General features: G+C 45.9%; 1 long non-coding RNA gene across 1 annotated transcript; it reads left to right on the top strand.

Moving 5' to 3' along the window:
• Positions 1–4,700: 4,700 nt before the first annotated feature.
• Positions 4,701–8,720, top strand: LOC139358322 (uncharacterized). Its single transcript, XR_011613090.1, has 5 exons — positions 4,701–4,932; positions 5,489–5,696; positions 7,455–7,571; positions 7,957–8,032; positions 8,706–8,720. It is a non-coding gene; the product is annotated as an uncharacterized lncRNA (long non-coding RNA).
• The last annotated feature ends 16,753 nt before the right edge of the window (positions 8,721–25,473 follow it).

The raw sequence follows: 25,473 nt of genomic DNA, 5'->3' as shown, positions 1-25,473 counted from the left end.
AACTACTAATAACCATCTGAGCTTTCAGGGAATCATAATCTCTTGATGGTGGTGGCTGCTGATTCATCAGAGTGGTGGTTGCTGAAAGTTGGGGTGACTGTGACAGCTTCTTAACATAAGACAATAATGAAGTTTGCCTCATCTATTGACTTTTTCTTTTTCTTTTCCTTTCTTTCTTTTGAGACCGAGTCTCGCTCTGTAGCCCAGGCTGGAGTGCGTGACCTCGACTCACTGCAACCTCCACCTCCCAGGTTCAAGCAATTCTCCTGCCTCAGCCTCCTGAGTAGCTGGGATTACAGGTGCACACTACAATGCCCGGCTAATTTTTGTATTTTTAGTAGAGACGGGGTTTCGCCATGTTGAACAGGCTGGTCTTGAACTCCTGACCTCAAGTGATCCACCCGCCTCAGCCTCCCAAAGTGCTGGGATTACAGGCGTGAGCCACAGCGCCCGGCTGACACTTTCTTTCGTGAAATATTTCTTTGTAGCATCCAGTGCTGTGTGATAGCATTTTACCCACAGGAGAACTTCTTTCAGAATTGGAAGTCCTCTCAAACCCTGCTACTGCTTTATGAAGTAAGTATATATAGTATTTTAAGTCCCTTGTTGTCATTTAAATAATGCTCACAGCATCCTCACCTGGAGTAGAATTCCATTTTAAGGAGCCACTTACTCCATGCAGGGGTGCCACAGACCTTTGATTTGTTAAAAAAATAAAAAACCAATCTTTACAAAATGCAGTAAGTGAAGCACGATATAATGAGGTATGCCTGTATTTTTAGGCTAGTGCTCCTCTGTCTTCTAGCTTGGGCAGTGTTTTTAGTGAGAAATCTGCTGTCATCTTCATCTTTGTAATGTCCTTTCTGTCTTGCTACTATTCAGATTTTTTTTTTTTAGGTGAGAAGATATATATAATCACTGATTTTTAAGCGATTTGGGGCCATGTATAGTGGTTAATGCCTGTAATCCCAGCACTTTGGGAAGCTAAGGCCAGAGGATGGCTTGAGCCCAGGAGTTCAAGACCAGCTTAGGTAACATAGCAAGACTCCATCTCTACAAATTTTTTTTTTTTTTAATTAGCCAGGTGTGGTGGTACAAGCCTGTAGTCCTGGCTACTCAGGAAGCTAAGACAGGAAGATCCTGTGAGCCCAGGAGTTCGAGGCATGTAGAAGTGGTGATTGTACCACTGTACTCCAGCCTGGGTGACAGAGTGAGGCCTTGTCTCTGGGCAGGGCAGGGGGGAGGGGTGGCGGGTGGTGTGGAGATTTAGATGTGCCTTGTTGTAATTTTCTTTTTTTTTTTTTTTAATTATTTTTGTAGAGACAGGGTCTCACTATGCTGTCCAGGCTGGTCTCGAACTACTGGCCTCAAACAATTCTCCCACCTCAGCCTCCCAGAGTGCTAGGATTATAGGTGTGAGCCACCACACCCAGCTTGTTGTAATTTTTTTTTTTTTCGAGACAGGGTCTTGCTCTGTTGCCCAGGCTGAAATACAGTGGCTCAGTCATGGCTCACTGCAGCCTCAATCTCCCTGGCCCAAGCAAGCCTCCCCACTCAGCCTCCTGAGTAGCTGGGACTATAGGCACACGCCACCAAACTTGGCTAGATTTTAATTTTTTGCAGAGATGGGGTTTTGCCATGTTGCCCAGGCTGGTCTCGAACTCCTGAGCTCAAGTAATCTGCCTACCTCAGCCTCCCAAAATGCTGAGATTGCAGGTGTAAGCCACCATGCCAGGTCTTATTGTAATTTTTATCATGATTTTTGTGTTTGAGGTACATTGAACTTTGGGGATTTATGATATATCATGTTCATCAAATTTGGAAAATGTTTAGTCATTATTTTTTCAATTTTTTTTCTCCCCCTGCAACACCTTTTGAGGACTCCAACTAGACCATTTGAAGTGGTCCCGCCGCTCACTGATGAACTCTATCTTTCTTTTTTCCTTCTGGGTTTCATTTTGGATAATTTCATTGCTATGTCTTCATTAATTTTTCACTACTCTTTTCACATTCACTCACCTTTTGTTCTACCCTGTCTAATCTGCTATTAGTCTCAACCAGTGCATTTTCTTTTCAGTGACTGAGGTTTTCTACTCTGAGTGATAGAAACAGGAACACTTCTGGCTCTGTGTAGGAAACACCTCTATAGAAAGTATTTCCCCTAATTCTTTTGAGGGTTCTATTGAGTCATTTCTTTACATGCATGTGTTGATAAGTACTTATCTGAAGACTTAAGGGTTTCAGATTTCCAGGGTTTTATCTCTGAGCAGCTCTCTCCTCTCTCACACTACCTCATCAACTCTAGCTACCTCAGTCTTCCTGGAACCCCAGCTCTATCTCCTTAATTTAGGGAGATCCCTAGGTTGCATCCGAATTTTCTCTTCCTGTGCCACAGCCTGGAAACTCTCCCTAGGCAGCGAACTGGAGTAATCATGGGGTTTGCCTCATTTGTGTACCATCTTTCAGGTCCTTCATGGCCTGATGTCCAATGTCTTTAAAACAGTTGTTTTATAAAATTTATCCAAATTGTTCATTGTTTCAAGCAAAAGAGTAAAACCAGTCTCTGTTATTTCATCTTGGCCTGAGGCAGAGGTCTTGCATATTGTTTACTGACTGTCTTTTCTCTCCAGAATGTAAGGGAGGAATTTTTGTCTATTTTGTTAGATATGTACCAAATGTCTGGCATATAGTAGGCTCTCAATAAATATTTGTCGCATGTTTAGTGACTATACTAAAGCACTTTGTAAATTAAATGTAACATATGGATTACTTATATCTTAGACATAGAGTCTAGCTAATTAGAACATAGGAGTTAAGATTTGGTAAGGAAAATACAATATTTTGCTTGTTTTTTGAGATGGATTCTCGCTCTGTCACCTAGGATGGAGTGCAGTGGCGCTATCTTGGCTCACTGCAGCCTCCACCTCCTGGGTTCCAGCAATTCTCCTGCCTCAGCCTCCCAAGTAGCTGGAATTACAGGCATGCACTATCACACCTGGCTAATTTTGTATCTTAGTAGAAACGGGGTTTCACCATGTTGGCCAGGCTGGTCTCAAACTCCTGACCTCAGGTGATCCACCCGCCTTGGTCTTCCAAAGTGCTACGATTACAGGCATCAGCCACTGTGCCTGGCCACAATTTTTTAAAGTTAAAGTGTTACGTTTTTAAAAAAATCAATATTAAAGGTTTAATTTTTAATCATTGAAGTCAATAATATTGAATCACTGAACTCCTTCTAGAAACTTAAGGATAGCTCACTCCTATGCCTGACTTATCAAAGCCAGAGATGAAAGTCCAAATGCGGGTCTACATACTATATATGTAGATGTTTTAATTATTATAAATCAAGCTAACAAACTGCTAAATAAAGTATTCCTATTCTCCTACTTCGATGATTTGATTTTTGACAAGATCAAAAATATGTAAAAGTTATGTTTTTCATGCAAAGTCAGCAAAGTATAAAAGACAACTGTGTTTAATTACTATTACATGTCTGGCTGTTCTGTTGATGGGGCAGCAATATTTAGATGAGTCAGAAAATAAAAACATATATGACCCCTAAATTATTCATTATTTAGTCTATAATTGAAAATCATTATTTTAGAAAATAACTCTGAAATATTATATTCTGTGGGTGCTGCAGTCAAATCCCAGAGATAGTGCAGGATCCAGAGACAAAGTGCCAGAAGCCGGGATGCTGACATAGAGGTGGAAGAAGAGGGAACTACTTGGCATAATCCCTGAAAGCAGACTGGGGCCTTAGACTCATCTAAACTGGTGACAGTGGGTGTCAGGGGGTTTCCCTGCACCAACCAATTCCCCAACTCTCCAGTCACCAATTGGGTGCCTCACGATTCATTTGTGACACTAATTACCTAATGTTAGCACAGACTCCACAGGTTAAGGGTTCAGCCCCACAAGATCACCCACGCTCCAGCTACCAACCGTCAAGAGTGGATCTCCAGGTTACTCACACTTCCATCCAACTTGGCAACAAATCTGGGGTTCTCACAACCCCCTCCTCAGGTTCAACAATATGACAGCTCACAGAACTCAGGGAAACACTTATTCACATTTACCAGTTTATTACGAAGGACTTGATAGAATAAACACATGAACAGCCAGGTGAAGATCTTGCATGTAGGGCAAGCTCCAGAGAGTGCGAGCACAGGAGCTTCTGTCCCTGTGCACTTCGGTTATGTCACCTTTCCAGCAGCTCACATGTTCACCGACCCAGAAGTTCTCCCATTCTACCTTTTGGGGATTTTTATGGCCACTTCATCGCGTGGGCTTGACAGATTACTAACTCAGTCTCCAGCTCCTCTCCTCTCTCTGGAGCATGGGGACCGGGGCTGAAAGATCCAAGCTTCTAATCATGGTTTGGTCTTCCTGGCAACCAGCTCCCACCCTAACATTGTTCAGGGGCTTACCAAGAGCCACCTCATTAGGACAAAAGATGCTCTTATCACCCAGGAAATTCCAAGGGACTTAGGAACTCTGTGTCAGGAACTGGGGTCAAAGACCAAATATTAGAACAAACAATGCTCCTAGCACCACTACCATTCAGGAAATGACAAGAATATTAGAAGCTCTGTGCCAGAAACCGGGCTAAATAAATAGAAATATATCTATATATGTCTATTGTCACAGTGAGTCAGCCTACTGTGACCTCATAGGCATCCACAGACTGATGATGTCCCACCTATAAACTTGACTCTCAGAGCATGTCAGCCTCAAGTCAGCTAGCTCAGCCTCCCTCCTCAGTCACTCTGCAGGAGTTCAGGGAGCAGGAACTCTGGCATCAGAGAGACTCCGGCCAAGACTCTGCCACTCACCCAGGCATCTCACCTCTCAGACACTTCATTTCATCCCTTCTAATAGGGGAAGAATGGTGCCTACTCATAGGGCTACTGTGAAGATCCATCAGGCAGCGTAAGTAAAGTACTTCCTTCTCTAAAATGGTAGCACAACCAGCTGACTAAAGATCAGTTTGTTCATTCATTCAACCAGAATGTGACTAAACAACAAAGACCTTGAGAAATGTCGACTGTCACAGTCCTTGATTTTCCTCACTCTCTATGGTGATACAGTGGCAAAACAGTGGGTACCCCCGCTGCCTACCATCCTGGAGCAGAAATGAGGGGGCCCTTGGAAATGGACCAGACCGAGGCTTCCTCTGGGGACCTGGCTGGTGCAGTGTGATGAGACCAGGAGGTCAATTCTCATGGTGGAAGTTGTCAAGCACTGATGATGAGTGGTACGGGAGGGTTTTGGTTAATTAATCACATGGCTTTGCTCCCTGAGATCTGAGCCACTTGACAAATAGACACAAGGTCAAAAAGCACCAGGTTTTCAAGGTGAGCTGGACTGAAAAATGCAATGTGGACCTGCCTGTTTCCCCCCACCCACCAAAGTACACCCTAACCCTGATCATGACCCTAATTGCAACCCTAACGCTAATCCTAACCCACTCTGGCCTCCCATGCAGGGCTGGCTGGGAGCCCCAAGAAGGAGCATACAAATCCTGATGCAGTCTGGAAGAATAAAGTGAGCCCACCTGGATGAACAGCTGCATTCTGGCCTGAGTGACAACCTACCGTGAGGACAAGTAAAGAGGAGGAGAGAGAGGCCGGGCACAGTGGCTCACTCCTGCCATCCCAGCACCTTGAGAGGCTGAGCAAGGTGGATCACCTGAGGTCAGGAGTTCAAGACCAGCCTGGCCAACATATTGAAACCCCATCTCTACTAAAATACAAAAAAAAAAAAAAAAAAAAAAAAAAAAAAAAATTAGCCAGCTGTGGTGGCGTGTGCCAGTAATCCCAGCTACTCGGAGGCTGACACAGGAGAATCACTTGAACGGGGGAGGCAGAGGTTGCAGTGAACTGAGATCATGCCACTGCACTCCAGCCTGGACGACAGAGTGAGACTCCCTCTCAAAAGAAAAAAAAAATTAATTAAAATTTTAAAAAAATAGGAGAGAGAAAGGACATTGTTTCCAGGGAGTAGAGTGGAGTCCCCTTCCCTCTGTGTCAGGAGAGAGACCACTGGCATTTTCCCTGACAATGCTCCCAACCTCTTCTCCCCACATAACTGTGGCTTTGCCGGATTCAGTGGGATCCCCAGCCTCTAGGGCTGTAAGTCTGAGGGTGATTCAAGGTTCACCATTGAGCAACAAAGATACTAGGGCTGACACTGGGCACTCCTTCACCCAGGTGGTAGGAGTGGGCTGGCTGTAGGATCACTGTGCTCTGGACCCAGTCCTTCTGAGACCATGGGGTTGCCTGGTGGAAAGTAGCTCTGTGTGTGCGTGTGTGTGTGTGTGTGCACACGCGCACGTGCTCGCAAGTTGAAATAGCCTGTCCCTAAAGCACTGTACCTGCTGTAGGGAAACCACTGGCAGCTGGTTTTTGCAGTGGGTCCCCTTTCCCACTCCCCCAGGGTGGCACTGTTGAGAGAACAGCATCCTGTGCTGAGGAACCACCCAGGGGATGAGCATTAGTGGCGACAATCAGCTGTAGCGCTGGGCTCCAGTTTTACTGAGGGCTTCAAGTTGGCCCTGGGATTGAGCAAGGGAGAGTGACGGCAGGCAGGCCAGAGATGGTGGTGGCGTGGCAGCCACCACGGGCAGCCAGCCTTCCCTGGAGTCAACAAGCAGCTGAGGTGGCCCAGGTGGCTCTGCCCCCCAGCAGGTGGCTGCAGAATACCCCAGGGCCACGGCTGGGGTCAAAACTGCACCTCTGGGATTACTGGATTTAGCAGAGTAAGAAGAACCAGGGAGGGGCAAAAGATGTCCCCTCTTTGTCAGCAGTCTTAGAATTATCCCATTCGATTTTTTTTTTTTTCTTTTTCTGAGATGGAGTCTCACTCTGTTGCCCAGGCTGGCTGGAGTGGAATGGCATGATCTCTGCTCACCTCAACCTCTGCCTCTCACGTTCAAGTGATTCTCCTGCCTCAGCCTCTGGAGTAGCTGGGGTTACAGGCATGCCACCACACCTGGCTAATTTTTGTATTTTTAGTAGAGATGGGGTTTCACCATGTTGCCCAGGCTGGTCTCAAACTCTTGACCTCAGGTGATCCACCCGCCTCAGCCTCCCAAAGTGCTAGGATTATAGGCGTGAGCCACTGCGCCCAGCCCCATTTGAATTTTAAAAGAAGTCCTACCTCATTTGTAACTCCAGCTAATGACTGATAGAGTGACACCTATCAGTCATTTTGTTTGTTTTAATTATCATTCACCTTAGAAGTAGATTTTTCTGATTACATAAATAATACATGTTGACTTCTGGTAATCAGAACTATTTATATAAATATCTGGACCAAAAAAAAAGTCACCTAGAATCTCACTACCCTGAGAGAACTACTACGAATATTGCCTATCACAGTTCTTTTTTTTCCTTTTCTTTTCTTTTCTTTTTCTTTTTCTTTCTTTCTTTTTTTTTTTTTCTTTGAGACAGAGTCTTGCTCTGTCACCAGGCTGGAGTGCAGTGGCATGATCTTGGCTCACCGCAACCTCCACCTCCTGGGTTCAAGTGATTCTCCTGCCTCAGCCTCCTGAGTAACTAGGATTACAGGTGTGTACCACCATGCCCGGCTAATTTTTGTATTTTTAGTAGAGATGGGGTTTCACTTTGTTGGCCAGGATGGTCGTCTATCAGATTTCTTTGCACCTCTTCACACAGCCACGCACACTCATACACAGTATATGTAAATGATCATAAATGAGAAGGTGCCCAACTTTTTAAATCATCAACACTATCCACCGCTATCCCCTGACACCAGCTCCCTATCTCATCCAGACCCCCCAGACAATCTTTGTTCACATTCTGAACATGTCCTTCCTTCTCTCCATACACATACAAACCCAGAGTGTTTGTTTTCTGTAGCTGGATGCTATACTGGTCTTTGTTTTATAAAATGAGATCACCCATTTCCTTGCGTCTTGCTTTTTTCCATCAGCAACAACTCCCAGAAATTCCTCCGGGTCACCTAGAAGGGCTCCATCTCTTCTTAAATGGCTGCTTAATATTCCATGGTAGGTTATGCTAGGTTGAAAGCTCCCCACCCCACTACCTCCAAGGCCTCTGATCCTTGCAGAGGCAGAAGGCCACCGAATATGCACTGAATATGACAGCATGGTACGGTGCTAGACCAGGAACTTTGGAGGCAATGACCAGTTTCTTAATTTCCTTACTAACTGGTGAGAGTAAACTGGGAAGATTATGCGGAAATAACCTTTTAAATAATGGGCTGGGCACGGTGGCACATGCCTGTTATCCCAGCTGCTTGGGAGGTTGAAACAGGAGAATCACTTGAACCTGGGGGGCAGAGGTTGCACTAAGCCGAGATCGCACCACTGCACTCCAGGCTGGGCAACAGAGCGAGACTCCGTCTCGAAAAAAATAAATAAATGAAATAATGATGATGTTGATGATTTTGACCATAATAATGGTGATAATGACGATTGTTTGCATTATTAGTTCTGACCTTATTATTGCCTTTATTTTTTTTTCTAAGTTTTTTTCAATGAATAATTTATTCTTGTGGTTCAAAATAGCAAAACATCTAAAAAGATACACACTGTAAAGTCTCCCTCTCATTCCTGTCTCCCAGCCACCCCGTTCCCCTCCGTCTAAAAGAATACTACTATTGGTTTCTTGTGTAGGAACTTTGTGAATTATAGGCAATTTTTATTTTCTTTATTTCAGTGACTCTTCTACCACAGTAAAGTAAGTATAATATATAGCACCCCTGTACTACAAATAAGGAAGCCGAGACTCAGAAAGATAAAGAGATTAGCACAGCCTGGACTGGACCCCCCAATCTGCCAGATCGCAGGCCCACTGTGCCAGGCTTTCTGCTCACCGAATGAGCTCGCCATGTGGCTCAATGAAAGGCAGCCAATCATAAATGCCTCACTAGAGCAAGCGTTCATCTGTCCCACTGATTTATTAGTTCAGCAAGCCTGGATTTTTCTCCCCAGGCTCATTTTGTTTTTTAAATCTTACCGCAGAACACACCTGATTCCCTCAGCAGCAGGATGTGACCAAGCCAAGGGCCATCCCACTTTTCAGTCCCCTCCCTGCCTGCATTCTTGCAGCATCTGGGAGCACTCCTGGAGCCTGTGCAGCTGGACTTCTTTGTGTGGCTTCCCTCTGTCTGCCCAGTGTCTTGCCTCCAGGGCCTGTAAGACAGAGGCCATCTGTTTCTGCATCTCTTTCTCTCTCTCTCTCTTATTTTGAGACACTATCTCATTCTGTCACTCAGGCTGGAGAGCAGTGGTGCAATCATGGCTCACTGCAGACCTACTGGGCTCAAGCAATTCTCCCACCTCAGCCTCTCAAGTAGCTAAGGACAACAGGGGCATGCATCCATGCCTGGCTATTTTATATTATTTTTATTTATTTATTTTTTTTGAGACACAGTCTCACTTCATCACCCAGGCTGGAGTGCAGTGGCATGATCTCAGCTCACTGTAACCTTTGCCTCTTGGGTTCAAGCGATTCTCATGCCTCAGCCTCCTGAATAGCTGGGATTACAGGCACCCACCACCATGCCTGGCTAATTTTTATATTTGTAGTAGAGACAGCGTTTTAGCATGTTGGCCAGGCTGGTCTCAAACTCCTGAACTCAAGTGATCCGCCTACCTCAGCCTCCCAAAATGCTGGGATTACAGCCCACTGTGCTCCGCCTATCTTTTTTATTTTGTAGAGATGGGGTCTCACTATGTTAGCCCCAGGCTGGTCTCAGTCTCCTGAGGTCAAGTGATCCTTTTGCCTTGGCCTCTCAAAGTGTTGGGATTACAGTTGTGAGCCATTGTGCTCATCCTGACCTGCATCTCTTTTGCCACCCCTGCCAGGAAGCGTTTCCTGATGTCCCTCATTAAGAATCTCCCAGCGCTCAATTGAGAAAGATCACCCGGGCTTTCACGCCTTCATCATCCGATGAAGATTGTACAGAGGTTAAAGTCATGGACTTGAGGATCAGCAGGCTGCCTGCAAGGCCTGGCTTTGGTACTTGCCAGCTTTTTAATTTTGGGCATGTTCTCAATCTCTCTGAAGTATGGCTAGCTACAGAGTGGAGCTGATGATGAGATTTGACTCATAAGGTCCCTGTGAGATCACAACATGCAGTGAGAAAATGAGACCATGAGCACACTGCACTCAACAAAGGCTAGGTTGAAAGTGAGCAGTAAGAGCTACCTATTATGATCTTTAAGGTATTTTACTGTGTACTGGCTGGGCGTGCTGGCTCACGCTTGTAATCCCAGCACTTCGGGAGGCCGAGGCGGGTGGATCATGAGGTCAGGAGTTCAAGACCAGCCTGGACAACACAGTGAAACCCCGTCTCTACTAAAAATACAAAAATTAGCTGGGCATGGTGGCGGGTGCCTGTATCACAGTTACTCAGGAGACTGAGGCAGGAGAATCACTTGAACCCGGGAGGCGGAGGTTGCAGTGAGCTGAGATGGTGCCACTGCACTCCAGCCCTGGCCACAGAGCTAGACTACATCTCCAAAAAAAAAAAAAAAAAAAAAAAAAAGTTATTTTACCATATATTTAAAAGACTTATTAGGTCCAGTTCTCTTCCCTTGCCTCTGGCAGTAGGAGGCCTACAATTTCAGATCTTTGAGTCTGGGGCACTGCTTTGCACAGAATGGTTGACATATTAGCTGAGCTTGAAGGATGATAAGTGAGACAAATAAAGTGGAGGCGGCCAAGAGCAGCAGCAGGAGTAAAGAACTGCAGGTGTGAGAGTACCTGGGGTTTTCCAAAGGATGACTGGTCCCTTGTGGTTAGACCTACCAGGTGGCCTGAGGGGGTGTGGGGAGAGATAAGCCTAGAGAGCTAAAGAGGTAGGACTAGACCCTTACCGAGAGTTAAATTGATAACAAGGTTGGCTTGTGGCTTGGAGCAGAGGAAGGCGAGGGAAGGAGAGGGCTCCCTGATGGGGATCAAACTAGGCTGAGGCTATTTTAGGTCAAATGGAAAGAATACAGGATCTCCTCAGTGCCACCAGCTTCCTTACAACAGATTAGCAGCAAGAATAGCATTTTTGTTGTTGGATGAACTCATTTGTTTCTCTTCCCAGTTGCAAGTGTTTCTTACGGTTAATTCTGGCTCCCCTAGATTGACAGTCTACCCTTCCCACTGCTGGGATAATTTTAGAAAAGATGATCTCTTATGGATTTGAAAGTAGAAACGCTTGGCCAGTCACAGGGGCTCACGCCTGCAGTCCCAGCATTTTGGGAGACCAAGGCGGGCAGATCACTTGAGGCCAGCTGTTCGAGACCAGCCTGGCCAACATGGTGAAACCCCGTCTCTACTAAAAATACAAAAATCAGCCGGGTGTGGTGGTGTGTGCTTGTAGTCCCAGCTACTCGGGAGGCTGAGGCAGAAGAATCACCTGAACCTGGGAGGTGGAGGTTGCAGTGAACCAAGATCTCACCAGTGCACTCCAGCCTGGGCGACGAAGTGAGACTGTGTCACAAAAAAAGAAAAAAAGAAAGCAGAAATGCTTAGGAACACTCAATTGTAAAACCTGAAAAGGTTTGATTATTGGGATAAAGGATTGGACTAAAATAAGAAAAAAAAACAAGAAAACAAACAAAAAGCTTTCTCTTAGCTTGTCTGCAGCATAGCAAAACAAATTTTTAAGTTTCTTACTGAAACTGTCAGGGAGAAAACATTTCTAAAGTTTACATGGAACAAGACATGGTACCTAGAAAATAACATGGTACCCATAATTTCTAATTTTACACATATAACAGTCAACAGCACTTGCTTTGCTCAATATACCATCTTTATTATCTTATTTTCTTGGAAATAAAAATATTTCTAAGCATAACCTAGTTTCTCCAAGCCTTGCCAGCCTGTGGTTAGTCTTGGGGTTACATTGAACAGTATTAACTTAATTTCTCAGTCTATGCCTGTGATAGGCAGAATCATGGCCTCCCAAAGATGTTCATGTCTTAGCCCCTGGAACCTGTGAATCTGTTAGAATCCATGGCAAATGGAAATTAAGGTGGTAGATGGAATTAAGGTTGCTAATCAGCGGACCTTAAAGTGAGATTGTTCTGGATTATCTAGGTAGGCCCGATGTAATCCATCACAAGGGTCCTTGTAAGGGAGAGACAGGAGTGTCAGAGTTGAAGAAGGAGATGTGATGATGGAAACAGAGACCTGAGTGCTGCAGCCACAAGCCAAGGAATGTGGGTGGTCTCTAGAAGCTAGAGAAGGCAAGGAAACAAATTCTCCCCTAATGTCTCCAGAAGGAAACACAGCCCTGCTGGCACCTTGATTTTAGCCCAGGGAGAACCATGTGGGACTTCTGACCTCTGGAACTATAAGATAACATATTTGCATGGGTTTAGGTCACAGAGCTGGTGGTCATTTGTTGCAGCAGAAATGAGAAAGGAATATAATGCCTTGCTGCCCTGGGAGCTGGGGCCTTTCCACCCACCTCCAAGTCTCACTGTTGATTCTGCACAGACGCCCCCAGGGCTGACTCATGAGGACTCACAGATCCCTCTCCCACATTCTCCCACTTAAGTTCCTTGGGTAGTGTCTGGTACCCATGTGGCCACTGGTCATGCTTTGCCACTGCCGTCGGTATCCCCTGAGAGCACCCACATGCATCCCACGGGACCATCTTGCAGGACACACAGGACACATCTGATGCTTGAGTTTCCAAAGCAGCACTCTGTCCCTGCCATCTTCATCTGTTTGAACTCACCATTGTCCATGCAGGGGTGGGGAAGGTTCCCCACTTTTTGTCACTCACAGGCATCTGGGCCTCAAAGGAGGGCTGCTGCTTATGTCCCTATACAGGATCTTCAGCTCCTGCCTGCAGGGTGCAGTCCCTGGGGAAGGACTGGGATCTGTGTCGCAGCCCCCACCCCAGCCACCCTCCCTTTCCCCGCTTCTTCCAGGCTCTACCTGCAACTTGCCCTGCTCCTTCAGCCAAATATCTGGTAAATGAGGTCCACGGACACACCCACTCATTCACCAGATATGCCCAGGTACATTTAGTCCCCAAGAAGGTCACAGGGACATTCTTCCATTAGCACAAAAGGGTTTCAGAGTTTTACTTTCCCACACCCTGCCTGCTTCCTAAGCTGCTTCTGGAACCTTGAGTTCCCCTGAAGTAGACCCGATCACTGCAGGGGTTTTTAGGGCCTTGACTTGCCCATAGGGAAGAGCCACTGAAATGCTGTTCTCCCGGGGAAAAGAAATCATCCCATCATCCCAATGTCTGTCCCTGCACAGTACCAACCCTTCAGCAGCAGCAGCAGCAGCATGGTGATCAAAGAGAAGTCATCGCCATGGCCAGGTTGGTGCCCTCAAAGACTTGTTTGCCAAGGCAGGCCCCTTTGGAGTGAAACGAGGATGTAGCAGGAACTGAATAGCACCCCCGCTCCCCAAAGCTGTTCAACCTCTCATCCCTGATGGAGATCAGTAGCAGGCAAGGGTGACCCCAGAGCCACCTGTCCCAGCCCCGGGGCTGACCCAGCCTCTCTGGTAGGCCCAGGTGGCTGCTTTAGGCTGACAGAGCAGTCAGGGGGAAGGGGAGGGGTCTCCTGCAAGCTGGGCCAGCGCCCACCAATCAGACCGTGTCTCTGCAGCTGAGGCGCTTGTTTGAGCTCATTTGCATAATTTGGTTCAATATTTACTGAGCCAACCTCATTTTCTGGGCTGTCTCCATGGCCGACAGCTGGGAAGGCTGCAATTACAGCATTATCCACGCAGGGTTGCCACTGGGAGCCCACACCAAGACGCAGCTTCCAAACAAACCCAGGCCTGGGGAGCCCCTCCTTGGGCCGCCCCAGATCTCTGCAGCTGGAAGTCGGCCTGGGCCACAACTGCAAGCCAGGCTATACCCAGGCACAGCCACAACAACAACAATGGCAACAACAACAATGGCAACAGCAACAACAATGGCAACAGCAACAATCATGGTTACTTGTCATTAGTGAATAATAGCTGCCTTTTGTTGGGCGCTTGTGCACAGGCACAGGGCTAAGTATTCTACACGGAAATTTCTCACCTCATCCTCACAGCAGTCCGGCAGAAGGTGAATCAGGTACAACTGTCATTTAATGTAACTATTTTAGACAAAATAGCCCAGGCAGAGCATTACCTTCAGGCACAGCTAGATTCAGGATGTGAATGACACCATCAAAACTCAATTTTTCTGCAAACTGCTGACTTCCCAAGTTCTGAGCATATACTCCTGACTGCAGCAACTCCAGCCTTATACTCAGGCTATTCTAGAGGGCACGAAGTCTGAGGCTATTCACCAGAGTCCTGAGATTCACCTGGATTGAATGGGCTTGAGTCATGGAATCATGCCCAGGTCCACAATGGTTGGCTTAGCCGATGGTCATGTGCCTCCCTCCTATTCCTACATTAAACACCAAGAGAAGGAGAAGAGTGAGTGGATCCTCAAATACAAGTCAGGAATTGCTCTCGGATGAAATGGAAGCAAATAAATGTGCCTTACAGGTAGAGACTTTTATTAACTCCATTATTCTGATGAGAAAACAGACCTGGAGCAAGAGGCTCTGAGTTCACCCAGACACAAAGTGCTGGAACTGATACTCAAACCCAGATCTCTGTGACTACCCCTATCTGTCCTCTTAGGCTTAACGACTCCCCACAAAAAACACAGGAAGGAAGGCAATCTTGGTTCCTCCAGTTGGTGGAGCAGGGACAGTTGCACAGGGTCCTGTGCTGGATGGACTCTACTGTTGCTGTCCTGAAATTTGTAATTTTGGAACAAATGGCCTTGTACTTTCATTTTGCACTGGGTGTCCCCCTCTTTTTTTTTTTTTTTTTGTTTTGAGACAGAATCTCACTCTGTTGCCAAGGCTGGAGTGCAGTGGCTTGATCTTGGTTCACTGCAACCTCCACCTCCTGGGTTCAAGCATTCTCCTGCCTCAGCCTCTCGGGTAGCTGGAACTACAGGCTCCACCACCACGCCCAGCTAATATTTGTATTTCTAGTAGAGATGGGGTTTCACCATGTTGGCCAGGCTGGTCTCAAACTCCTGACCTCAGGTGATCTGCCCACCTCAGCCTCCCAAAGTGCTGAGATTACAGGCGTGAGCCACCGCACCCAGCCTACTGGGTCCTTTATAAATGTAATTTATGACCAGGTGCAGCAGCTCATGCCTATAATCCCAGCACTTTGGGAGGCTGAGGCAAGAGGATCACTTGAGCTCAGGAGATCAAGACCAGCCTGAAAACATAGCAAGACTTAGTCTCTACAAATTATTTCAAAAATAAATAAATAATGTAATTTATATAACTGCTCCCAATTGGGGGTTTAGACTGCTCCCAATTCTGCAGCTCCTAAGTATACCCAGTCCCTGGGGTGTTGGAATTCTAGGATTCCAGGACGGCCTTTCCTCTCCTTTCCCTGCCCTCATGTTGAGCTGGACCCATACCTTGTTTTCTCTGCTGAACTTTTCAGCTCCTTAGTAGAGATCCTGGTTCTGAGCCAGGACCTTGTAATAGACCTCCAAGGTCCAATTCCTGCCCCTTCCTCTGAGGTTGGATTCTCCTCTCAGTGACTTGAGGCTGCTTGGAATGAGCAGAGCCAACCCTTAGGGCAATCTCCATCTTCCCCAGATTCCTCCTGGCTACTGCTGCTGGCCACCATCCTGTGCGTTTGAAACAATGATGACTCAGAGTTCCACTGGCTACCTCTGTCTGCCATCACCTCCATGCCAAGGATTTCTGGAAATCTCCAAAGGAGTTCCTCTCACATGCAACATACAACCTCAGTCACAGTCACTGCATGACACTCGCCACACACCACCTCTCCCCAGGGGTAGGGAGCCTTCCAAAGGATCCTTTGCTCTGCTGAGGCTAATGCTCCCCTCCCAAGAATATTGATACCTTGGCCAACAGCACTGCCTTGCACAGTTCTCCAGATGCCCCTGAGAGGCCAGGCTCTGTCCTGAAACAGAAGGAAGAGCCTCCCTCCAATGATGGCAGGAGGTCCCTGGGCAGCCGTGCTAGGGCTGAGAATCCCAGAAAATCTTTCCCTAAACACACTTCCTTCCTATTCCATGCTCTTCCAAGAGCAACTCTTGAATATCCATCCATATCAAGGAACATGCAGAGCACAGCCCAAATATCTGATTTAGAAATTGGTATTCCTTCTGGTTCCATTTCTTATTTATTTAACAAATACATAATGATAGTTTCTCTGTTCCAGGCACTGGCCTAGATACTAATGTGCAAAAGAACCAGTCTCAGAAAGATGTTAATAACTGTCCTAATTACCTTGGGCTGCTGTAACAAAATACCATAGACAGGAATTCTTAACAGACGTTTACTTCTCAAAGTTCTTCAGGCACCAAGTTCAAGATCAAAGTGCTGGCTGACTGGGTTCCTGGTGAGGGCTCTCTCTGGCTGGTCACCTTCTTTCTGAGTCCCCACATTGTGGCGGGGCAGGGGGGGAGAGAGAGAGAGAGAGAGAGAGAAAGAAAGAGAAAGCAAGAGTGAGCGCTCTTCCTCTTTTTTTTTCTTCTTCTTTTTTTTTTGCGACAGAGTTTCACTCTTGTTGCCCAGGCTGGAGTGCAATGGCGCAATCTTGGCTCACTGCAATTTCTGTCTCCTGGGCTCAAGGGATTCTCCTGCCTCAGCCTCCTGAGTAGCTGGGATTACAAGCATGTGCCACCAAGCCCGGCTATTTTTGTATTTTTAGTAGAGATGGGGTTTCACCATGTTGGTCAGGCTAGTCTCGAACTCCTAACCTCAGGTGATCCACCTGCCTCAGCCTCCAAAAGTGCTGGGATTACAGGCATGAAACACTGCGCCCGGCCTCTTCCTCTTCTTACAAAGATACTAATCCCATCATGGAGGCTTCACCCTCATGACTTTATCTAAACCTAATTACCTCCTAAATGTCCACCTCCCAATACCATCACACTGGGGCTTAGGGTTTCAGCATACAAATCTGGGGAGGACGCATACATTCAGTCCAATATCAATAGCTTGGCACTTAAGGAAAGATTCTGGAGTCACACCACCCAGATTCAAATGACAGTTTGATGTTCGTTAGCTATTATATGAACTTGAACAACTGTGCCTCAGTTTCATCCTATGTAAAATGGAGGTGGAGGCTGGAGACCCAGGGAAGAGTTGCAGTGTCAGTCCAAAAGCTGTCTGCCACAGAATTCCTTCTTGCTCAGGGAAGGTCAGTCTTTGTTCTGTTCAGGCCTTCAACTGGTTGGATGAGGCCCACCCATATTATGGAGAATCATCTGCTTTACTCAATATTTTATTTATTTTTCACTCTTTAATTTTATTTTTTGAGCTAGAGTCTCAGTCATCCAGACTGGAGTGCAGTGGCATGAGTACAGCTCACTGTAGACTTGAAACTCCTGGGCTCAAGTGATCCTCCTGCCTCAGCCTCCCGAGTAACTGGGGCTACAGGCCAGCATCACCACGCCCAGCGAATTTTTAAAAAATTTTTTGTAGAGACAAGGACTCACTGTATTGTCCAGGCTGGTCTCGAGGTCCTGGGCTCAAACAATTCCCCCACCTCAGCCTCTCCCAAAGTGTTGTGATTGCAGGCATGAGTCTGCAACTTGTCCTGCTTTACTCAAAGTACATCTTTTAAAATGTTATTCTCATCCAAAAAGCACGTTCATAGAAACATCCAGAATAGTGTTTGACCAAATATCTGGGCACCATGGCCCAGCCAAGTTGACACATAGGATTAACTATTATGATGGGAATGAAAATACATGCCTTAAACGCTTCTCCTGGGGGTTAAATGAGTGAATATATTAATAATCCAGATTTTAGAACATTGCTTGGTAGGCCGGGTTACAGGCAGTTTCTCATGGGCAACGAAGTGAGAAGCTACAGGGAGAACCCTTGTTCTCAACAGGAAGCTGGGATAATGTTAGATGGGGAGTTGCCAGTAGCCAGGAGCTTCCTTTGAGGAGAAATCCAGGCTGAGGCAATGGAAACAACAGTGAGAAGAGGAAGGACATCTGGAGGCACTCGGGTTCCCAACCTGGCGATCCTGAGTCTCCTGCTCTCCCCATTGAATACGTAAGTCAATAAGCTCCTCTTTTGTCCAAGCAGGTCCCCACTGGGGAGCTTGGGTCTCTGCATCCAAGAAGGCAGTCTCATCCAGCCTTTCTTCACCAACTTTGGGCTGTCTTTGACTTTGACAAGTGGCTCATTCCACTGGTTTCTCTGGGAAGGAAAAGGAGCTGCTCGTTCATTTAACACATTTGTTGGGTGCCTACTCCATGCATGATGCCACTCTGACCAAAGGATCATTCACCAAATGTACTGACTCCTTGCTTAGTGTCTCACAGGATACAGTCAGGAAAACACATTCCCTTTTCTTGGAGTTTGGGTGAGTTAATCACTAGTCGTGGTAGGCAGCATCTGAGTTTACCTGATACAATTATTTCAACCCAAGGGCAGCACCACTACCCCACCAGTGAGGCTGCATTTTCCCAATGCCATCTTAAGACAGGAAGTCACTCTCCAGTTTGGGACCTCTGTTTCCCATTTCTGAAAGGCAAAGTTGGACTAAATGACGTCTAAGGGTCTTGCAGCCCTAAGATTCTGTTTTCCAGCCTTGTTGGTGGCAAACTATCTACCTGCTGACCACAGACAGAAGTTAAGAAAATGCTTTGGAGTAGAGAAAGAAGTGTACCACCTCTCCTGGAAAACTTGGATGGTGGGACTCCAGCGTCGGGCTGAACAATGCTTAATCTAGGATTCAGACTTGGAGGGAAAGGGAAATGTCTCTAATTTGTTCCTTCTAGGATCTATTTACCTGAGAGGCTCAGGATCCTCCTGGGAAGGTGAAAGATCTCTACAATGAGAATTACAAAATATCTCTCAAAGAAATCTCTATGACACAAACAAATGGAAAACCATTCCATGCTCATAGATAGGAAGAAAACAATATCATTAAAAATGGCCTTGCTGCCCAAAGCAATTTACAGAGTCAATGCTATTCCTGCCAGATTACCAATGACATTCTTCACATATTTTAAAATTCATATGGAACCACAAAAGAGCCTGAATAGCCAAGGTTATACTAAGCAAAAGGAACAAAGCTGGAGGCATCTCATTACCTAACTTCAAACTATATTACAGGGCTACAATAACCAAAACAACATGGCACTGGCACAAACCAGACACATATAAAAATGGAACAGAATACAGAACCCAGAAATGAGACTGCACATTACAACTATCTGAACTTCAACAAACCTGAAAAGGACAAGCAATGGGGAAAGGATTTCCTATTCAATCAATGGTGGTGGGATAACTGGCTAGCCATATGCAGAAAATTTAAACTGGACCCCTTCCTTACACCATATACAAAAAACAGCTCAACATGGATGAAAGACTTAAATGCAAAGCTGAAAACTAAAATCCCTGGAAGACAAGCTAGGCAAGACCATCCTGGACATAAAAACAAGCAAAGATTTCATAATGAAGACACCAAAAGCAATCCCAACAAAAGCAAAAATTGACAAATGGGATCTAATCAAACTTAAGAGCTTCTTCATAGCAAAAGAAACTATTAACAGAGTAAACAGACCACCTACAGAATGGGAGAAAATTTTTGTAAACTATGCATCTGACAAAGCTCTAATATCCAGCATCTATAAGGAGCTTAAACAAATTTACAAAACAACCCCATTAAAAAGTGGGCAAAGGACATGAACAGACACTTCTCAAAAGAAGACATACATGCAGTAAACAAGCATATGAAAACAGCTCACCATCACTGATATTAGATAAATGCAAATCAAAACCACGATAAGATACCATATCATACCAGTCAGAATGGCTACTATTAAAAAGTCAAAAAATAACAGATGCTGGGAAGGTTGCAGAGAAAAAGGAACACTTATACACTGTTGGTGAGAGTGTAAATTAGTTCAACCATTGTGGGAAGCAGTGTGGCAATTCCTCAAAGAACTAAAAATAGAACTACCATTTGATCTGATCCGGCAACCCCACTACTGGGCATATACCCAAAGGAATATAAATTGTTCTACCATAGAGACACATGCACATGTATGTTTATGGCAGCACTATTCACAGTAGCAAAGACATGCAGTCAACCTAAGTGCCCATCAATGATAGGCTGGATAAAGAAAATGTGATACATATACACCATGGAATATTATGCAGCCATAAAAAAGAAAGAGATCACATCTTTTATGGGAACATGGGTGGAGCTAGAGGCCATTATCCTAGGAAAACTAACGCAGGAACAGAAAACCAAATACTGCATGTTCTCGCATATAAGTGAGAGCTAAATGATGAGAACTCATTAACGCAAAGAAGGGAACAACAGACACTGGGGTCTACTTGAGGGTGGAGGGTGGAAGGAGGGAGAGGAACAGATAAAATAACTATTGGGTACTAGGCTTACTACCTGGGTGATGAAATAATCTGTACAACGAATCCTCGTGACATGATTTTACCTATATAGTTAACCTGCACATATACCCCTGAACTTAAAACACGAGTTTAAAAAAATGCCCTGTTGTTTAAATCACCCACTTTGTGGTCCTCTGTTATGGCAACCCTAGGAAACAAATATGTCTAGGTCCCTGGAAGAAGCACATGCAGTGAAAAAGTCCAAAACAGAAGGAGTTACTTTCCTACAATTTCTACGGGCCCTTGGAAGCTCAAGACATCAGCTGCACAGATGACGGCTCCAGTTATTTGAGAGTGCCCTCCATGTTGATATCCCTGCCTTGACATTGGTGGTCATGTCCTGGAAAGACCCGGATGGGCACCAGCACCTCTAGCCCAGCTGCAGCTGCTCAGCTGATTTTTGTTGTGCTGTCAACAAAAGGAGACAGTATGCTGGAGAGCCAACAGTGGGTGTTTTTCTTCCTGATTAGTGAAGGGAAAAGCTGAGGCACTGTCATCAAGAGAAACTTGCCCAGTAAGTCAGGCCAGCGCTCCTGGCTCCCCTGAATCAGGGAAGGCCTGCCTCCATCCTGCCGACTCACACCTTCCTCTTCAGACAAGTCCATCCTCCCTCTGCGAGCACACACCCCACAGTCTTGCCTCCGCTTCTCTGCTAACTGTGGGGCTTCTGTCTTCACTCTCAGGTGTACTTATTTCACTGAAACTCTTCTTCAAGGCTCATCAGCATTTCATGAAGTTTCCTACCTGTTCCTGCTGCGCTGGAGCCCAAGCCTCTCCCCACCACCCCTTGTTAGAAATAACAGTCCCTCTGGCCAGGCGCACTGGGCGCGGTGGCTCACACCTATAATCACAGAACTTTGGGAGGCCGAGGCAGGTGGATCACTTGAGGTTCACGAGTTCTAGACCAGCCTGGCCAACATGAGAAAACCCTGTCTCTACTAAAAATACAAAAATTAACCGGGCATGGTGGCGCATGCCTGTAGTCCCAGCTACTTGGGAGACTAAGGCAGGAGAATCACTTGGGCCCAGGAGGTGGAGCTTGCAGTGGGCCGAGATCGTGCTGCTGTACTCCATGCTGAGTGACAGAGGGAGACTCTATTTCAAAAAAAAAAAAAAAAAAAAAAAAAAGAAGAACAGCCCCTCGGTCCTCGGTCTGAACTCTGTCACCCATTCTTCCTTGGCAGTGTTCCCCTGAACCTTCTATGGTGTTAGATACTCCTGCTATAGTATGAAGTCACTCTGATATTAGAGTTACTTAGGAATAATCTCATCTCCTTTTCATTTCTGTCTCTTGAACACACCAAGTTGATCCCTAGCTCAGTGCCCCTGTGTTCACTGCTCTTCCTGTTTCCAACACTCTCTCTACAGATTGTCACAGGGCTGCCACCTTCTCATCCTCCAGATTTTAACTCAAAAGTCACTTTTCAGAGAAGACAACTTTCCTTGTCATCCTAGCTAAAGATGCCCCCCACCTACCCCCTTTTGTGATCTTCAAAGCTCTTGTCATTGTCTGAGATTATCTTATTTATTTGTGGTCTCAGTCAGGGTCTAGCAGGAAAATAAAGCCCACTTCAGGTAATTCAACAGGAAGGACTTAATATAGGCAATTAGTAGCAAGGTGCTAGAAGAGCAGACTGAAAAGGTGCACCCCAACTGAAGGAAAGCATCCTACCCTGAGGATTGGAGGAACGAAAGAGGAGGCAAGGAAATGACACCATCCAGGAAAGCTGGAATCACTGGGCCTGATGAAGGAAGCTGGACCATGAGGTGGAGCCATCCAGCAGAAGCTAGAGCAAGGGAGGAGATGCGGCCCCTGCCTCAGACATCATCACCTAAAGCAAAGAAAGGTGCTGGGCAGGTGGGGGGTGGTGGGGAGAGAGGGGGAATACTCTGACTTCTCCTTTCCTTTTACTCCTAGTACATCCATTGGACAAACTTACAGCCAGTTGGCAAGGGAGCCTAGTGTGCAAGGGAGGCCACCTCTGTGATACCAACTGGAACAAGGGAAGGCTAGGGAAAGATCTGAGAACAGACGGGCAAATGACTGGCACACTCATTCCCATGTTCAGTGTGTCTCCCACCAGAATTCAGGTTCGTCTAGGGCAGGGTCTATTGTGTTTACTCCTCAGCACCAAGAAATGTCTGCACGTGGGAGTCTTTCAAGAAATATTGACTGATTGAGGGTGATTCCTGCTTCTTGAGGAATGGAACATATTTGAATCTTAGTTTAGACAGTCATTAAGTGTGGTTAAAAAATAGCCACCCCACAGTTTGCTTGTGATTAGTAAATGAGAAAATATGATTACACATGCCTAAAATTACAGGCAGCACTCAATAAAGGTTGCATAAAGGATTGTAGACTTTATGAGCTCATCAATTTTTCAGTTGTACTTGGCCATGGTAATCAAACCTAGACAGACAATAATTTCCTATGGACTATCTGTGTCTCCTAACCCTATAAAGTACAGTCAGGTGCCACATAATGATGTTTCGATTAATGACAGACCATGTATACAATGGTCCCATAAGATTATAACGGAGTTGAGAAATTCTTATCACCTGGTGATGTCGTAGCTGTCATAATATTGTAGTGCAATGCATGGCCTTTTCTTTGTTTAACTATGTTTAGATATACAAATGCCATTGTTTTACAGTTGCCTACAGTACAGTAACATGCTCTACAGGTCTGCAGCCCGGGAACCACAGGCTATACCATATAGTATAGGTGTGTAGTAAGCTATAGCATCTAGGTTTGTGTAAGTACCTTCTATGTGTTCAACATTGCCTAATGATGCATTTCACAGAATGCATTCCCATTGTTAAGCCTCACATGACTGTGGTTTTAAACCAATTCGTGCTAACATTTTTTAGCAAGCCTTGCCATTTACAATGTACCTTTACAATAATAATCTCATTTGATTCTCTCTAAACATCCACCTGAATTGGGGAATAATAACTATTAATTATTGAGAGCTTATCCATGCCGCATAGTGTACTGTTCTAAATGTTTTTGCACCTATTATCTTCATCTTCACCAGAACTCTAAAAAGTAGATGCTGCAGATGAGGAAACTGAGGCAAAGAGAGCCCCAGGGCCTTAGGACCCAGAGCAGACACAACGGGCATGTTTGAGTTCTGCAAGGTAGCTTGGTGATGTGGGGGCGAGAGCAGGGATTCACCTTCTTAACTCCTCTTTGACTCAAGCCAAACCTGCACACCAGTGAGCACAGGCGATGGGAAGGTGAGAGAAGCTGCAGGCTGGCTAGCAGCTCCTGGAGAGGAGGGTCAACCTGAAGCAGCCATAAGTACCTTCATACAGCACCCACCTCCATGCACACAGCAGAAGCTCAGGAAATGCCTGCTGGGCCAAGTAAACACCAGCACGTTGCTAAGTTGGTCCTGGTGGGAGTTTTTTCCCACATGCCAGCATAAAGGAAACATTCACAGATTAAACAGTGACCTAGTCAGCCAGCATGGCGCATTCTGGGGCTGCCCACGTGCACCTGAGGCAGCGAGCAGGCACCTGAATGGTTTATGGCTGCAAAGCCTTTGTGGGAACAGCAGGCGGTAATGCAGACAGGTCAAAAGTTTACACCTGAGAGTCCGCATCTCTGGGACACTAAATAAAAGGTAACATCTTGGATTTGATTTTGGAACAGTAAAAGGGCATGAGTGGAAACCCGATTAAAGTCTGCAGTCTAGCTAACAGTAATGTACTAGTGTGATGAATGGGCCGTGGTTGTGTACTGTTAATATGAAGGGAAACTGGGTGAGGGGTACACAGGAACTCTACATTATCTTTGTAACTTTTTCTGAAAATCAAAAATTATTCCAAGAAAGTTTTATTCCAATAATTTAAAAATTCTCTGAAATGGAAATTCATCACGCACTATGTGAGTCATTTACACTCTCTTCATGTGCATTACTTAGCCCGTTCATCTGGAGCCACAAATATGGCGGTAGTAGTGGTCCCTGCTTCGGAGTTTGAACAGCATTGAGCCTTGTCCAGCAGAGCAAATGCTCAATAGATGTTGGCCATTGTTATTATTCACACAGTCTTCAAACTGTTGTCAGAGGTGGTGGTAGACATGGAGACCACCATTCAGTCCCTTCTTCATGGAAGGACTTGTGGCCCAGTTGCAGAGAGAAGTCTTGCCTGAGCTCTTGTGCTTCCTGGGGGAAGCCATACCTGCTGACCGAGTGATGGGGGCTGGCGCGTCGGGTATGAAGGCCCAGCCACTTCTGCTAGGTGTAGGACAGCTCTGCCAGGCAATGCTTGCTCCAGGTCTCCCTATGGCCTGGTGGAGACTTTATCAAGTCCTCACGGCTATTGGCTTCTTCCTCCACCCAATCGTTTCACAGGTGTTGATCCGTAATAAACATCCCATCTGAGTGCTTTCTTTACAGGAACCTTATCTGCAGCAGCTGGTGCTGGGAATGGTTCAAGAAAGCTGGTGACTAGATGGAGCTTGGGAGCTGTGTTACTCGCCTCTCAGCTGGCAAGGAGGACCCCAGCCCTATGGAAGGTGGAATATAGGAAAGCCTGTGCATACAGTGGCTTCCTGCCATGGTGAACTGGCTAGTGTACCTGCGGCTGGAGTGTGCTGGCAGTCAATGCATGTATCAGGCACTTGAACTTGGGGGTTGGGAGTTGGGATAGTGGCTATGAAGGTAACAGCACTGGATGGCCATTGCTAAACACCATTGATGTCCCTACAGAAAGATAGTGAATAGCAAAAGGCTAGTAACAAGTAATGGAAAGGCAGAAATGGAAGCCAGAGGGCTTCTTTAATCGCATGCGAAGAAACTTTCATCTTCTACAGAAGGAAGTGGGGAAAGAGCCTAACTAGGAGAAGCCTAAGACTTAATAGAGTGGTTAACAACAAAGACAGGTAAGCAAGCTTCATATAGAGGCCCCTCTCTGTATGGCAACATGTGTTCCCCCAGGGCCCACCTCTGTCTCATCTCCGCACTTTGAGATTTCCTTTAAGAAATTCTTACCTACTCTGAGGTTCAATAATCTTTCTTTGCTTT

This window comes from Macaca nemestrina, chromosome 14, assembly GCF_043159975.1.
Source record: "Macaca nemestrina isolate mMacNem1 chromosome 14, mMacNem.hap1, whole genome shotgun sequence".
NCBI classification, from domain to species: domain Eukaryota; kingdom Metazoa; phylum Chordata; class Mammalia; order Primates; family Cercopithecidae; genus Macaca; species Macaca nemestrina.
Note: the sequence above shows the minus strand (reverse complement) of the source record. Positions and strands in the feature narration are given on the sequence as shown.